The sequence below is a fragment of the Dipodomys merriami genome, unplaced genomic scaffold (genome assembly GCF_024711535.1).
Source record: "Dipodomys merriami isolate MVZ:Mamm:240054 unplaced genomic scaffold, mDipMer1.0.p SCAF_27, whole genome shotgun sequence".
NCBI classification, from domain to species: Eukaryota; Metazoa; Chordata; class Mammalia; order Rodentia; family Heteromyidae; genus Dipodomys; species Dipodomys merriami.
Window position 1 is genome coordinate 4,040,242 of NW_027204159.1, and position 14,107 is coordinate 4,054,348.

Sequence of the window (14,107 nt, forward strand, 5' to 3'; positions counted from 1 at the left end):
CAAAAGTGGAATGCTGGTGTTGGGAAGGCGGATCATTGGTAGAGTGTTTGCCTTGAGTGCATGAGACCCTGGGTTCGATTCCTCAGCACCAAATAAGCAGAAAAAGCTGGAAGTGGGGCTGTGGCTCAAGTGGTAGAGTGCTAGCCTTGAGCTGAAGAGCTGAGGGACAGTGTCCAGGCCCAGAGTTCAGGCCCCACAACCAACATTAAAAAAAAAAAAAAAAAAAGTGGAATGCTAACTACTAAAAACCTCAAGTTTACAAAAAAAAAATAGATAGATATTACCTAGTACTAGTGTTTAGGTGTTAATGATTGTCCAAATACAGTGCTAAACATCTTGTATGAGTTTTAACTCATTTAATCCAGATGCAGTAATAGGCATGCATTATTTCTGCTTTCACTGTGCATACTAAGGACCTACAGTTTGCAGGGCAACAGACAGCTATTCCTCCCAAATACGTTGAAATTGGGGACATGAGGTCTCAAGTACAAAAGTATGAAAGTTCAAGTATAAAAAGGACTAGCATATAATAAATTTGAACAGCTATATGGATTGGAATAATTTGTACAAGTTTGCTATGCAAAGTGTGGGCCACAGAGCAGCACTACTGCCATCGACTGGCTACTTGTTAGAAATGTAGAATGGCGGTCTCTAAATTATGCACCTTACATCTTGAACAGAAGGGTTACAGAATACAAGGGCTTGACTTAAGCCAAGCCTAAAAAAAAAAGAAATGAAAACTTACAAGCCACTAACAATTAACATTGTGTAAATTTACAAGCTGTACAATATGTAAGCTATACTTCAACTGGGAAGCAAAACAAGCCAGAGCCTGTAGTGCACACCTGCAATTCTAGCTATTTATAATGCTGAGATCTCAGAATCGAGGTTTGGAGCCAGCCCAGGCAAGTGAAACTTTGGACTCTTAATCTCCAATTAACAGCAAAAAATTGGAAAATAGAAGCATGATTCAAGTGGTAGAACACCACCAGTGGCGAGTGACAAAGTGAGAATGTAAGACCTCCTTGTGTTAAAAATATAGAAGCAGAACAATTTTTTAAGTCAACCAAGAAATTAGAAATGAACATCAAGGAATTAAATATAGAAATATCAAAAACTGGGAAGAATTCAAAACAGCTTATAAAATACAGCACATTAAGCCCAAAAAGATAAGCTTACAGTCATCAGTGGCTACAATGAAAAATAGAAATATGTCACCACAGTTTTTTATGAAGAAATAGAAAATCTCAACAGGCCAATGATCAGTAACAAAACTGAAGCAAACAAAAAACCTCAAACCTGGATGATTTCACTGCTTACCTGAACATTGAAAGAAGAACTAATACTAATTTTCCTTGTTATTTGCATATTTGTTTAAAAAATGCAATGTTACATGATAAATTATAAAGGTCTCACACACAGTGAGACCAAAGATGCTTAGGAGAGGAACACAAAGACACAATGCTTATGTTCCTCTTATCATACAAATATTTATCAAAAGGAACTCAAAAAATGGAAACAGTAGGTTTTCTTTTTCTTTTTTGCTATTTTTGTTTTCTTTGCTTTTTTGTCTTGTTTGTTCATTTATATGTCTTTGGAAGGGAAAGTGGAGCACAGAATGGAGGGACAAAGGATGCACAAATACAGCAGTGGTATTCACTAGACACTGTGTTGAGAATGAACTATACAATTTGTGGGTGGGGACAGGAGGAAAAAGCAGGGAGAGAACAAGGGAAAAGGTGACAAGAATATACTGATTACCTGACGTACCTATATAACCCCTCTGTACATCACCTCATACCAACAATAAAAAACCTTTAATGCAATATTGCCTTTATACCAAAACTAGATGAGAAAACCACAGCACAAAACTACAGGCCCACATTCTTCATAAATGTAGTTGTAAAATACTCACAAATACCTAAAAGATTATTTCTTGTGACCGCATGATATTTAAGCCTAGACATAAAGAGGGTTTATCATACACATGTCAATAGACATGATGCACTTGCTCAGCAGAATGAAAGACTATACACACACACACACACACACACACACACACACACACACACACACACACACACACACACACACACATGATCTTCTCAATAGCTGCAGAAAAAGCACCTGAAAAAATTCAACATTCTTTCATGATAAAACACCGGTGCTGGTGACTCACACCTGTAAGTAATCCTAGCTACTCAGGAAGTTGAGATCTGAGGATTATGGTTCAAACCCAGCACAGAGAAGAAAGTCCATAAGACTTTATCTCCTATTAACCACCAAAAAGCCAGAAATTGAAGTGTGGTTCAAGAAGTAGAGCCTTGAGCAAAAATGTTCAGGGACAGTGTCCAGGCCCTGAGTTCAATCCTATCTGCACCAAAACAAAAAAGCTGAACAATTTAAGTATAGGCCATGGTCGGGGCTTGGAAGAATAATATGAAGATATATGTATTATCTAAAGCAATTCCCAGACTTGTCACAATCCCTACCAAAATAGCAGTCACATTCTTCACAGAACTATCAAAACACAAAAGCAGTTTCTTGATTTATATGACACTGCAAAAGTCTGAATAGACAAAACTATCTTGAGAGAGAAAAAAAGCAAAAGGTATTACACTTCCTGATCTCAAAATATACTTCAAAGTTGTGCTGATTAAAATAATTTGGTGTAGCATGGCTAAGTACAGACATAGAAATAAAAGAACTAAATAAAGAGCCTAAAAATTAACCCAAGAATTATATCAATTGATTTGGGGCAGGGGGAGGGAGGACTATGGGGCTTGAACTCTAGGCCTGGGCGCTGTCCCTCAGCTCTTCAGTTCAAGGCGAGCACTCTACCATTTGAGCCACTGCACCACTAATTGATTTTTTTAAGTTGCTATAAATGCGGATTGGAGAAAAGAGCATTTTCAGTAAATATGGTTAAGAAAATTGAATATCCAAATTCAGAAAAAATTAACATGTTAATGGATTAAAGACTTGACTATAAAACCTTGCTTCAGAACACTGGAAAAAGACAAGTGTGTTTGCTTTCCTTTGTTTTGATTTTGGGTTTTAGGTTTTTTTGTTGTTTGGTTGGTTGGTTGGTGACATCCCAAAAACACAGGAAAAAGAGCAAAAATAGATAGAGAGGAAAACATCATACTCAAAGGGTCTTCACAGTAAAGAAAGGAATCAACAGATTGCCAGGCACTTGTAATCCTAACTATTCAGGAGGCTGAGATATGAGGATCATGGGTCAGAGGCAGCCCCAGCAGGAAAGTATATAAGATTCTTATCTCCAATTAACTAACAAAAAGCTGGAAGTGGAGCTGTAGCTCAATGGTAAAGCTTTAGCCCTGAGCACAAAAGCTCAGGGACAGTGCCCAGGCCCTAGGTTGTACCCCTAGGACTGACACCAAAGCAAAAAAAAGAATCAATGGAGGGAAGAGACAACTTACATCTGCAGATAAATAGATAGATAGATAGACAGATTGATTGATCATTTTTTATTGATTTGTGTGAGATAATCCCCTTTCCATTCTTGGCCTGAGTATCACTTTATTACAGAGAATAATCTTTTAAGTGTACTTTTGGATTTAGAATGCTGTAGTGTGAATTACAACAAAAACCAAATAAGCAATCTCAAAATCAAATAGCAAAATTAAGATGGGCAATAGATACAATTTTTTAAAACACATAGAAATCCAGAAATGTGAAAAGATACAAACAGAAAAGGAAATTTTAAACTACAGTGAAGTATCACTTCAAGCCAGTAAGAATGCTTGCTATGAAAATGGCTATAGGGTTGGGAAGGTGGCTCAGTGGTAGAATGCTTGCTTTGTATGCATGAGACCCTGAGTTCAATTCCTCAGCATCACATAAGCAGAGAAAACTGGAAGTGGTGCTGTGGCTCAAATGGTAGAGAGCTAGCCTTGAGCTGAAGAGTTGAGGGACAGGGCCCACGCCCAGAGTTCAGGCCCCAAGTCTGACAAAAAAGAAAGAAAAGAAAAAGAAAATGGCTATAGATAATAAGTGTTGATGAGAACATGAAAGCAGAGGACCCTTCACACTGCGGTGGGAATGTAAATTAGACAGCCATTATGGAAAATTACCACATGACCCAGTAAATCCACCACTGGGTGGAAACAGACTCAGTATGCCAATGAGACATTTTTACCATGGTTGCTGTAGCACTAGTCACAACAGTCAGGGATAGAAAGAACTTTAGTGCCCAACAACAAATGAGTGGATAAAGTTCTAAGTGTTAGAGGCTGTGGCTACAGAGAGGCTGGCACTGTTTAGAGCGCTCAGTAAAGTGAGCACATAGAAAATGATAGTGGGGTCAGAGAGAAAAACCTGAGGGAAAACACACATGGGGAGTATGGAAGAGAAGTCCCCACCCAGGTCTCCTATATGTCTGAATCAGAAGAAGCTTTGGTGACTGCAGATTTTCTGAAGCATGACAGTGTAGGACTATAATCCTAGCACCCAAGAAGCTGAAGAAAGATGAAAGTGAGTTTGAATCTCACTAATGTTTAATAAGAACTACTAGAAAAGAAGAAAAGGCTGGTTTGTGTGAGAACTGGACCAATCAAAGGAACAGGCAATCTTAAAGACTCAGTGGATTAAATCTGGCACTAATGACCCACAATTGTAATCCTAGATACTCAGGAGGCTCAGATCTGAGGATTGAGGTTCAAAGCTAGCCTGAGCAGGAAAAATCCATAAGACTCTTATCTCCACTTAACTACCAAAACAGCCAGAAGTAGAGCTGTGGCTCAAGTGGTAGAGTGATATCCTCCAGCAATAAAGCTTAGGGACAGAGCCCTGGGCCCTGAATTCAAGCTCTAGAACAAGTACCAAAATAATAACAATAATGATCATGTCAGGCTGCTGGAGGAAGTAGTCAGCTGGGAAAAATACAGGCCACTGGGGAAAACAGGCTGCTGCCAGAAAAAGACCACGTCCCTATCAAAAACACCATCTGAGTCAACCATTTTTTGAGTGCACTGGCCTAAGACCACTCAAATTGGCAAAACAAGCTATGTGCCACAAGTCCCCACTCACTAAAAGTTCTACTTTTACCCTGCCTATTAAAGCTCTGCTACAACTAAACTCAGTGCGACCTCTCTGGTCCCATCCAGGGAGTTCGCCCCGGAGCCTACCCCAATAAACTTTCCTGTCAATCTTTTTGTTCCTCTCTGTGTGGTCCTTTGCTTGCCTAAAATCTTACAGATAATAATGATGATAATGACACTGAATTGTCCATGGTATGTCTTCTGTTATTGTTTTCTGTGAGTTACTTTTTTTTTTTTTTTTTTTTTTGTCGGCCGTGGGGCTTGAACTCTGGGCCTGGGCGCTGTCCCTCAGCTCTTCAGCTCAAGGCGAGCGCTCTACCACTTGAGCTACAGCGCCACTTCCGGTTTTCTGGTGGTTTATTGGAGATAGGAGTCTCACGGTCTCTCCTGCCCGGGCTGGCTTTGAACTGCGATCCTCAGATCTCAGCCTCCTGAGTAGCTGGGATTTACAGGCGTGAGCCACCAGCGCCCGGCGTGAGTTACTTTTTTTGTGCTGTGATTTTCTAATGTTTAATGTGTGTGCACAATTGTCCTAAGCTAAATATGCTTTTAAGAAGATTAAGAGTAACTAAATAGTGGGAACTGAAGTAAGGAGGCTGAGTCTAGTAACTTCTTAGAGCCATCCTGGTGCCTCTTGCTGGGTGGAGGGAGTTCTATACCCAGTGTTAAAAAGCCTAGAGATGAGAGAGGCCAGGCCATTCATTGAATGTAGATACCTAGTTCAAGGTGAGCTAAGAGGGCTCTGCTACAGAGAAATGCAGATGTCACACAGCTTTAGGAAAGCCTTGCATTCCCAGAGAATGCTCTGATTCTTAGGGAGATGGGTTTGGCTGGCACCATCTTGGCCACATGGTGGATGTCAGAGTCTGGCATCTTGTCTTCCTGGTGGGAGAAGGTGAAGCCCTGCCTCCCAGGTGATGGGTGTGTCTGAATCCTTGGAGGCAGGGGCAGGCAATTGGCTAATAGATTACTCCACCTGTCAGTCCAGTGCCTGGGACTTGTATTTCCTGTGACCCTGCCCCCTGACCTGACCTTATTTGGGCCTGGACCAGTATAGTCACCATTATGCTATGCCATGTGTCTCTGTGTTTGTGTCCTATCTCCTGTCTCTTGGCTCTTCTCTGGTTACCATGCATCCCACTTCAGCTCTCCATTGGTTTATTGGTATTGTTTTTATTCTTTCTTTCCTCTCCAGCCTTCATGACTCAGTTTCCTCACAGTGTTCTAGTATATTTGCTGGCTGCTGGTCTTTGAAACAGGAGTCCACCATGCAGTTGCCAGCCTTTTAGTAAAGACTCCAAGATTCAACCTCTCAAAAAGTGGCTACTATGTTTTCTCACCACTGTACAAGGTCACACAGTTCATGAGCAGCAGAGGTTCTGGGAACCTCTTAGCCACTATTGTTCTTCTTCTCAGGATAAAAGTTGAAGCTCAGCCAGGTCACAAATTAAAAAGGCAGCTACCTGAAATTTCCACTTGTGAGAGGCTAGTTTATTGAGGACATCAGAAACCTGGAGGCAAACCCAGCCTACAACAGAGGCCAGAACGACACAAAGGTCACAAAGGAGGCCAGAAAAACACAAAGATCACTTCTATGTAGCTAAACACAGTACCCACTTGCTGTCTCCATTATGAAGATGATTACTGAAGTAGAAGAAATTTCTTAAGTTTAGGTTCCAAGGTAATTAAAAGAACATTAACACATGACTTTAAAGTGAAACCAACCCAAAGAAAGTGCTGTTGCAAAAGTACAGATGTTCTTTGCAAGCGAAGGGGGAAAATAGCCAACTAGGATCTATAGTTTAAGAGATCAGCAAAGTACCTCTGTTAATTTTTTTTTGAATCATTTTATGCAGTTATCTAAAATGAGTCAGCCAACTACAATCCCCATGCTGAAAGACCCCCTCCCCAACCAACCAGGCCCTGAGCCTCTTTGTAGGGGAACAGAGTTTTGTATCTAACCAAGCTATTTCTGGCTTCTGTAACATGCTTTGCTTTTCTATTACCCCACACTCCCCCTTTGATAACTAACCTCACCAGTTAATCAACAAGCCCACACCCTACTAACTAATCCCACCCCGCAGTCAGCCCCCTGGTGTGAGCGAAGGACAGGCGCTGACAAAGGTCACTTCCTCATACCAAGGGCGGGAGACTCACAACTCGGGGCATGTACACCAAGGGACCCCCTCGAACAGTGATTGGCCAAAACACATGATTTGTTTGAAAAGGATTGGCTGCCTGCGTGCAGACCAGGTTGTAATACTTTAAATTTACTGGCTGAAAAAGCGCGGGCACTCCTGTAACGGACAGAGGGGTCCCATAAAAGGACCATCCCCGGGACTGCTCGGGGTTCCCAGCCACTGACCCGAACCTTGCGGATCTCGAGGTCACGTGCACCTGGGAACCTGGGCATGCCCAAATAAAACCCTCTTGCCTTTTGCATCTGGTGTCGTCTGACTGGTGCTTGGGGCAGGGAGGTCCTGATATGGGGGACACCCGAAGTCGGGGGTCTTTCAATGCAACCAAATCCCATGTTGATATAACATCTCACTGAGATAGCATCCTGTGTACTTTATCCACTGCCTGGAGTGGCTTCATACTAACAGGCAAGAAAATGCAACCAGTGCTATAGGGCCTGCATCAAGACCAGTGTCTGAACTTTTTAGGAGTTTTTGCTGACTCTTTTTCTCAAGCATGCCTTATAAATCTACATTTAAGTTTTTAAAGAGATAAAACCAGGTGTGATACACATTTGACAGCCCATTTCATTGAATTGTGGGTATCTGAGCACATAGGTGAAGCTACTTGATAAAGAACAAGTTATAAAAGAATTCATTTGGGAGAGGATCGTTATCTCACAACGATGATTACTTCAGAGAATGAACTTTGCTATCCAGAGATTATGTTTGTAAATATTCCAGCCTAGAGAACAGTGTTGCAAACAAATACCCAAAAGCTCCAAGTGATTGTGACATAGCTTTTTTTTTTTTTTTAACACATTCAATCTCCTACTTTCTGATTTGACAGTTTTCTCCTCTTAATCAGAATATTCTGGATTCTGATTCTGTACCACTGTCAATATGTTCACAAATTATTTCTGCATCAGTAATAATGCTCCTACACTTAGAGCTGTGGGTTGACTTAGATTCTGTTAATGAGATGCACTTATGAGAGATTCGTGAGACAGAGGCCATGTTTTTCTTGATTCTGAAATTCTATTTCTTGATTTTCCAGCTTCTTCTCTGGCTCAAGATTATTGCTTAAAGATCATGGCGGCTTCCGCCATGGATCATGGACTAATAACTTGGAGCCCAGTGAGTTGCTAGTGGGAGGTGGTGGGACCTTAGAAAATGGGGCTTACTGAGAAGACTTTTGAGTCAGTGGGGCGTATGATTATGTAAAAGATAGTGGGACCCTAGACTTTCACCCTTCTCTTTTTTTCTCCCACCCGATAATGTGAACAATGGTACTCTACCACGATGCTATACCATCATAGGCTCAAAACAATGGGGCCAACAGATGAGGAACTGGAGCCACTGAACTATAAGCCAAAGTAACCCTCTTTTCTCTATAATTTCATTATCTCAGTTATTCCCTACAGTGATTGAAAGCTGACTAGCACCATGTCCTGCTTCTGTTGTACTATTGTCAAAGCATTCTTAAAGCCTGTCTTCAGTCCTTTGATTCTCAGCTATAACAAAACCTATACTCAATTCCTTTCTGTTTTGTTGTTGTTGTGTTTTGTCCGTTGTGGGGCTTGCATTCTGGGTCTGGGCACTGTCCCTCAACTCTTCAGCTCAAGGCTAGTACTCTACTATTGAGCCACAGCGCCACTTCTGGTTTTCTGAGTGGTTTATTGGAGATAAGAGTCTCACAAACTAGATTAGCTAGGATTATAGGTGTGAGCCACTAGCACCCAGCTCAATTCCTTTCTATTTAAACTAGCTAAAATGACTTCTGTTGCCCTACAACTGAACACTCACTAATACAAGATTTGGAAGTTAGAAGTGAAGGATTTCCCTAAAAGACATGAATGTATATTTCATTGGCTTAGTAGCCTAGGCAGCAGAAAGGGAGGGCAAGCTAAAAAACAACAACAACAACAACAAAAACCAGTCACTTATTATTCAAAGGCAAGACATTTGACCTGTGATTACCTCAAGGGCCTGGGAAGGAAGATCAAGATTGATCAAGCTTGTACACAAGGAGAGATAATTGGAAATTTTCAGAAGTGGTCATGAAAAATTGATTACTTCTGTTACTTTCAGCAAGATTGGACAGGCAGGGAACAAACTAAGCCTAGATGTAGCCATACTGTTAAGGAAAGGACAGAAAGTTTAAGTCTGTAGCAGAGAAGCTGAAATATCTGTGTCTCTGCTAACTTGGTGGCTCATTATGTTGAACAAGTTGATTGTGTTGGCACTCCCACATGGAAGTAATAAGAAGATAAATGGGGGAACACTGCCACCTCAGCTGTCTACAAGAACTCCTCCACAAAGCTTAAGTTAGGCAGTGAGGATCAGCCCCGTATCTTATGTCCAATGAGCATATTATCCTCCCACTCAAGAGCCATTACAGATACAGATCTGTACTTGTTTGCTTGGTCTGCTGTGACAAAACAAACATAACTGTATTTCTCCATGTAGAGGCAAGATGTCTATAATCAAGAAATCTTTAAGACTGATTCCTTCTGATGACTGTGGAAAGGAAACTGATACAAAACTTATCTCCAACTCCCAATGGTTTTAGGGCAGCCTTTAGGATTCTTCCACCTGTTGATTAGTCAACCCTATCTCTTCCTTCATCTTCACAAACATCCTCCCCATATCCAAATCTCCTCTTTTAATTTAATTAAATTAATTAATTTATTTTTTTGTTGGTTGTGGGCTTGAACTCTGGGCCTGGGTGCTGTCCCTCAGCTCTTCAGCTCAAGGCTAGCGCTCTACCACGTGAGCCACAGCACCACTTCTGGTTTTCTGGTGTTTTATTGGAGATAAGAGTCTCACAGATGGACTTTCCTGCCCGGGCTGGCTTTGAACCATGACCCTCAGATTTCAGCCTCTTGTGTAGCTAGGATTATAGGCCTGAGCCACTAGCACCCAGCCCCTGTCTTTTTGTAGGGGCATTGATCAGATTGTTTCCAACCTTAATAGCCCCATTTTAAGTTAACTATCTCTGTAAGGACCCTTTCTCCAAATAGTCATACTCTATTAGGAGTAAAGAATCAAGCATATCTTTTTTTTTAAATTTCTCATGACACAGGGAAGAATACAATTTAACCCATGACATTACCATTAGATGAAAAGAGTCCATGGCATAACACAGCAGCTAATAACTAAAATCAAATTTTCAGAATTTTGAATACTTATAAAATGTCACACTGGAACTGACCAAAAAAATGACTATAAGCCTAAGAAGTTCATGAGAAAATGTTTTTCAAAGAAACATAAGACCTATAATGGCCTTGTCAAGCATGACATTTTTCCCCAAAGGAAACTTTTTGTTCTAGTTATACTCTTCTTCCTCTGTCACTAAATGGTGTGTGTGTGTGTGTGTGTGTGTGTGTGTGTGTGTGTGTGTGTGTGTGTTGCGTGTGACAAGATAGATCACCTGTCTCCTACTGGATCATATGCTAACAAGTGGCTGCATCTGAACTCAACACTGATGGCTTTGTATCACTTCTTGCCTTCAGTGTCCTATAGGACTTTAAAGTCATCATTACTGCAGAGGGTGTGCATTGTTCTGTTTGAGAAAAAAGATACTCGGGGATATTGGAAATGGGAATGGGTAGTTTATGATAGAGACCATAGGTGTTTTTTCTTGAATCTCTCCTTTCCCTTTTCTCTAATCCACACTGGTGAGAAGTCTGTTTTTGTTTTTTTGTGGGGGTCAGTGCTAACGTTTGAAGTCAGGACCTTGTACTTCCAAGGCAGGCACTCAAGTCTGAGGTTCCAGCCCTTGCTTGTGCTAGTTGCTTTGAAATAGGGCCTCCCTTTTTTGTCTGTGCTTGCCTAGTAAATGTAAGGCCCTGAATTTAATTCCCAGTTCCTCCACTAAAAAGCTACTACAAACTTATAGCATCAAAACTTTAATATACTGTCACAAATGGAGTAAGAGAATTTCTATGAAACTGAGCTTGTGAGAAGGTATTTTTTCAGCTGATGTCCTAGAAATTTTCTAGAGACTTCAAGGAGATAACAGTACACTTCCTATTTTTTCTTGGAGGTGTGAGAAAATCTGGTTCTTGGTCTAATGAGTGGGCTTGAGACCTCCTGAGAAAAGTATATGCTCTTTCCCTTGCTGTGACTGCGTGAGCTGACCAAGGCAGATTTTTATCTCAGTGCTCAAATAAAAGTTTAAATTATTTCACTTGGAGAATTTTGAGAAAAGAAGCTCAATAAGTGGCTAAGAATCAAATGTACAAATGGACAATAATGAACACATCCTAGATCTTAGCATTGAAAAATTATATATATGGTGAGAATGATAGGAAAGAGAAATGGGCAAAAAAAAAGGCACGAGTTAGAGACCTTCTGAATTCTCTGAACTTACCTAGCAATCTCTGTACCTGGCACTGGCAAACAGTACAGAAGATGAAGACAGGAAAAGTTTCCTTTCTCTATATCAAGTGATCAAAAAGGTTTTGCTTTTAACAGTACGAGTTAATGAATAAAGTGTAAGAAGACTAGAAACAGTCCTCAAATTTTCTATGTCCTATAAGATAATTCAAAAGACTAAAACTTCTTCAGACTAAAACAATTTCTTATAAAGCAATGAGTAACAAAAATCTTGCTCTTTTAAAGAGAAATATTTCTTCTTCTGTTCCTTCCCTAAGCTAAGAAAAGCAGGCCTTCTTCAATAATTAGAAAATATGACCCATGGTTTCCCTTATTTGCAATATCTAGTGTATGTCTGAGTCAAGCAGAAAAGGTAAGATAAGGTGATGTTAGGGAAATGAACCCTAAGATATGTATTCAAATGTTTTTTTTCTTTCATGTGATTGCTTCTAATACATTTATAAAATAATTTCTTTGTTGCTTTGTATGTCCCTCCCCCACAGTATAACCCGTGCTTTCACTGTATTTGATGTCGGTATAATTTGTGGAGGGGAAGGGGAAAAACAAGTCGTTTAAATAGGGATACAGGTGGACCCATTGCAACAATGAGAAGTACAAGTCGTTATGTCGAAAACGAACTTTACAACTTTGGGGGGGGGAGGGGAGGATTGGGTGGGGGAGGGGAGGGAGGCTTGGAAGGGATGGGAAGGGGAAACAAAGGAGGAGGCTACAATGCTTGATAAGAAATGTACTCATTATCTTGCCCATGTAATTGTAACCCCTCTGTACAGTATTTTCACAATAAAAAAAATAAAAATTTAAAAAAGAGTAAAAAACAAAAAAAGAAAATATGACTGCTTGATAATGAACATAAAGACTGCTGAAATAAATATTTTTAAAAAATCTATGGGATTCATTTGCCCCATGAAAATTAGAATGTGTTTGTGACTTTAACTAAGTATCACTATCCCACAATACTGTGAAATTTGTGAAATTTATGTAATCCTTAATCACAATAAAAACTTGATATAAAAAGTACAAGTGTCCTAAATATAAACATTGCCTGAATAATGTAAGCTTAAACCTTCCTATAGAAAACCCTAGACATTTTGCTTTTAATAAACAGTTCATGTAAGAGAGTATTCTATGAGATTATATAAAAAAAAAATGTGAGGCAATAAAGGCAATTCCATAACATGAAAAAGAAATAGATGCAGTACACACACAAAAAAATCTATAGGAAATGTGGCTTTATGGAAGAAGTACTTCTCAGTCCAGATCTATCCTCTGCACTAGTTTCTGACTGACTTTCCCAAATCACTGCTGTTGTGAGGCTGGTCCTCTTTCAAAAATCAATGATCTAGATGTGATAATTTAAAACATTACAGAAATTGGCCTCAAATTAAGAGAGCCAAGATACCTAATATTAAAAGATTATTAAGTAAGGTGAGTACCAGTGGCTCACACTGACAACACTAGCTACTCGGGAGGCTGAGCTCTGAGAATTGTGGTTCTGAGTCAGCCCAGGCAGACAAATCTGAGACTCTTATCTCCAAGGAACCAGTGAAAAACCAGAACTGAAGGTCTGACTCAAGTGTAGAGCAACAACTATGAACAAAAAGCTGAGTAAAAGTTCAAAGCCCCAAGTTCACATCCCCCACACCGATTGTTAAATATAACTTAGTACATTAATAAAATAGAATACTATAATTTATTAAGAGCTTGATAAAGAAAAAAACATTTGTCTAAAGTTAACATTTGTATATTATTAGATATTGAAAGACCCCCTCCCCAACCAACCAGGCCCTGAGCCTCTTTGTAGGGGAACAGAGTTTTGTATCTAACCAAGCTATTTCTGGCTTCTGTAACATGCTTTGCTTTTCTATTACCCCACACTCCCCCTTTGATAACTAACCTCACCAGTTAATCAACAAGCCCACACCCTACTAACTAATCCCACCCCGCAGTCAGCCCCCTGGTGTGAGCGAAGGACAGGCGCTGACAAAGGTCACTTCCTCATACCAAGGGCGGGAGACACACAACTCGGCACGTACACCGAGGGACCCCCTCGAACAGTGATTGGCCAAATCAGATGATTTGTTTTAAAAGGATTGGCTGCCTGCGTGCAGACCAGGTTGTAACACTTTAAACTTACTGGCTGAAAAAAGCGCGGGCTCTACTGTAACGGACAGAGGGGTCCCATAAAAGGACCATCCCCGGGACTGCTCGGGGTTCCCAGCCACTGACCCGAACCTTGCGGATCTCGAGGTCACGTGCACCTGGGAACCTGGGCATGCCCAAATAAAACCCTCTTGCCTTTTGCATCTGGTGTCGTCTGACTGGTGCTTGGGGCAGGGAGGTCCTGATATGGGGGACACCCGAAGTCGGGGGTCTTTCAATATAAACATGAACCAAACCATGTAACAATATGTGCAAATTCTTTTTTTTTTTTTTTTAAGGAGAAACAACATTCAACCCAAAGCTTTT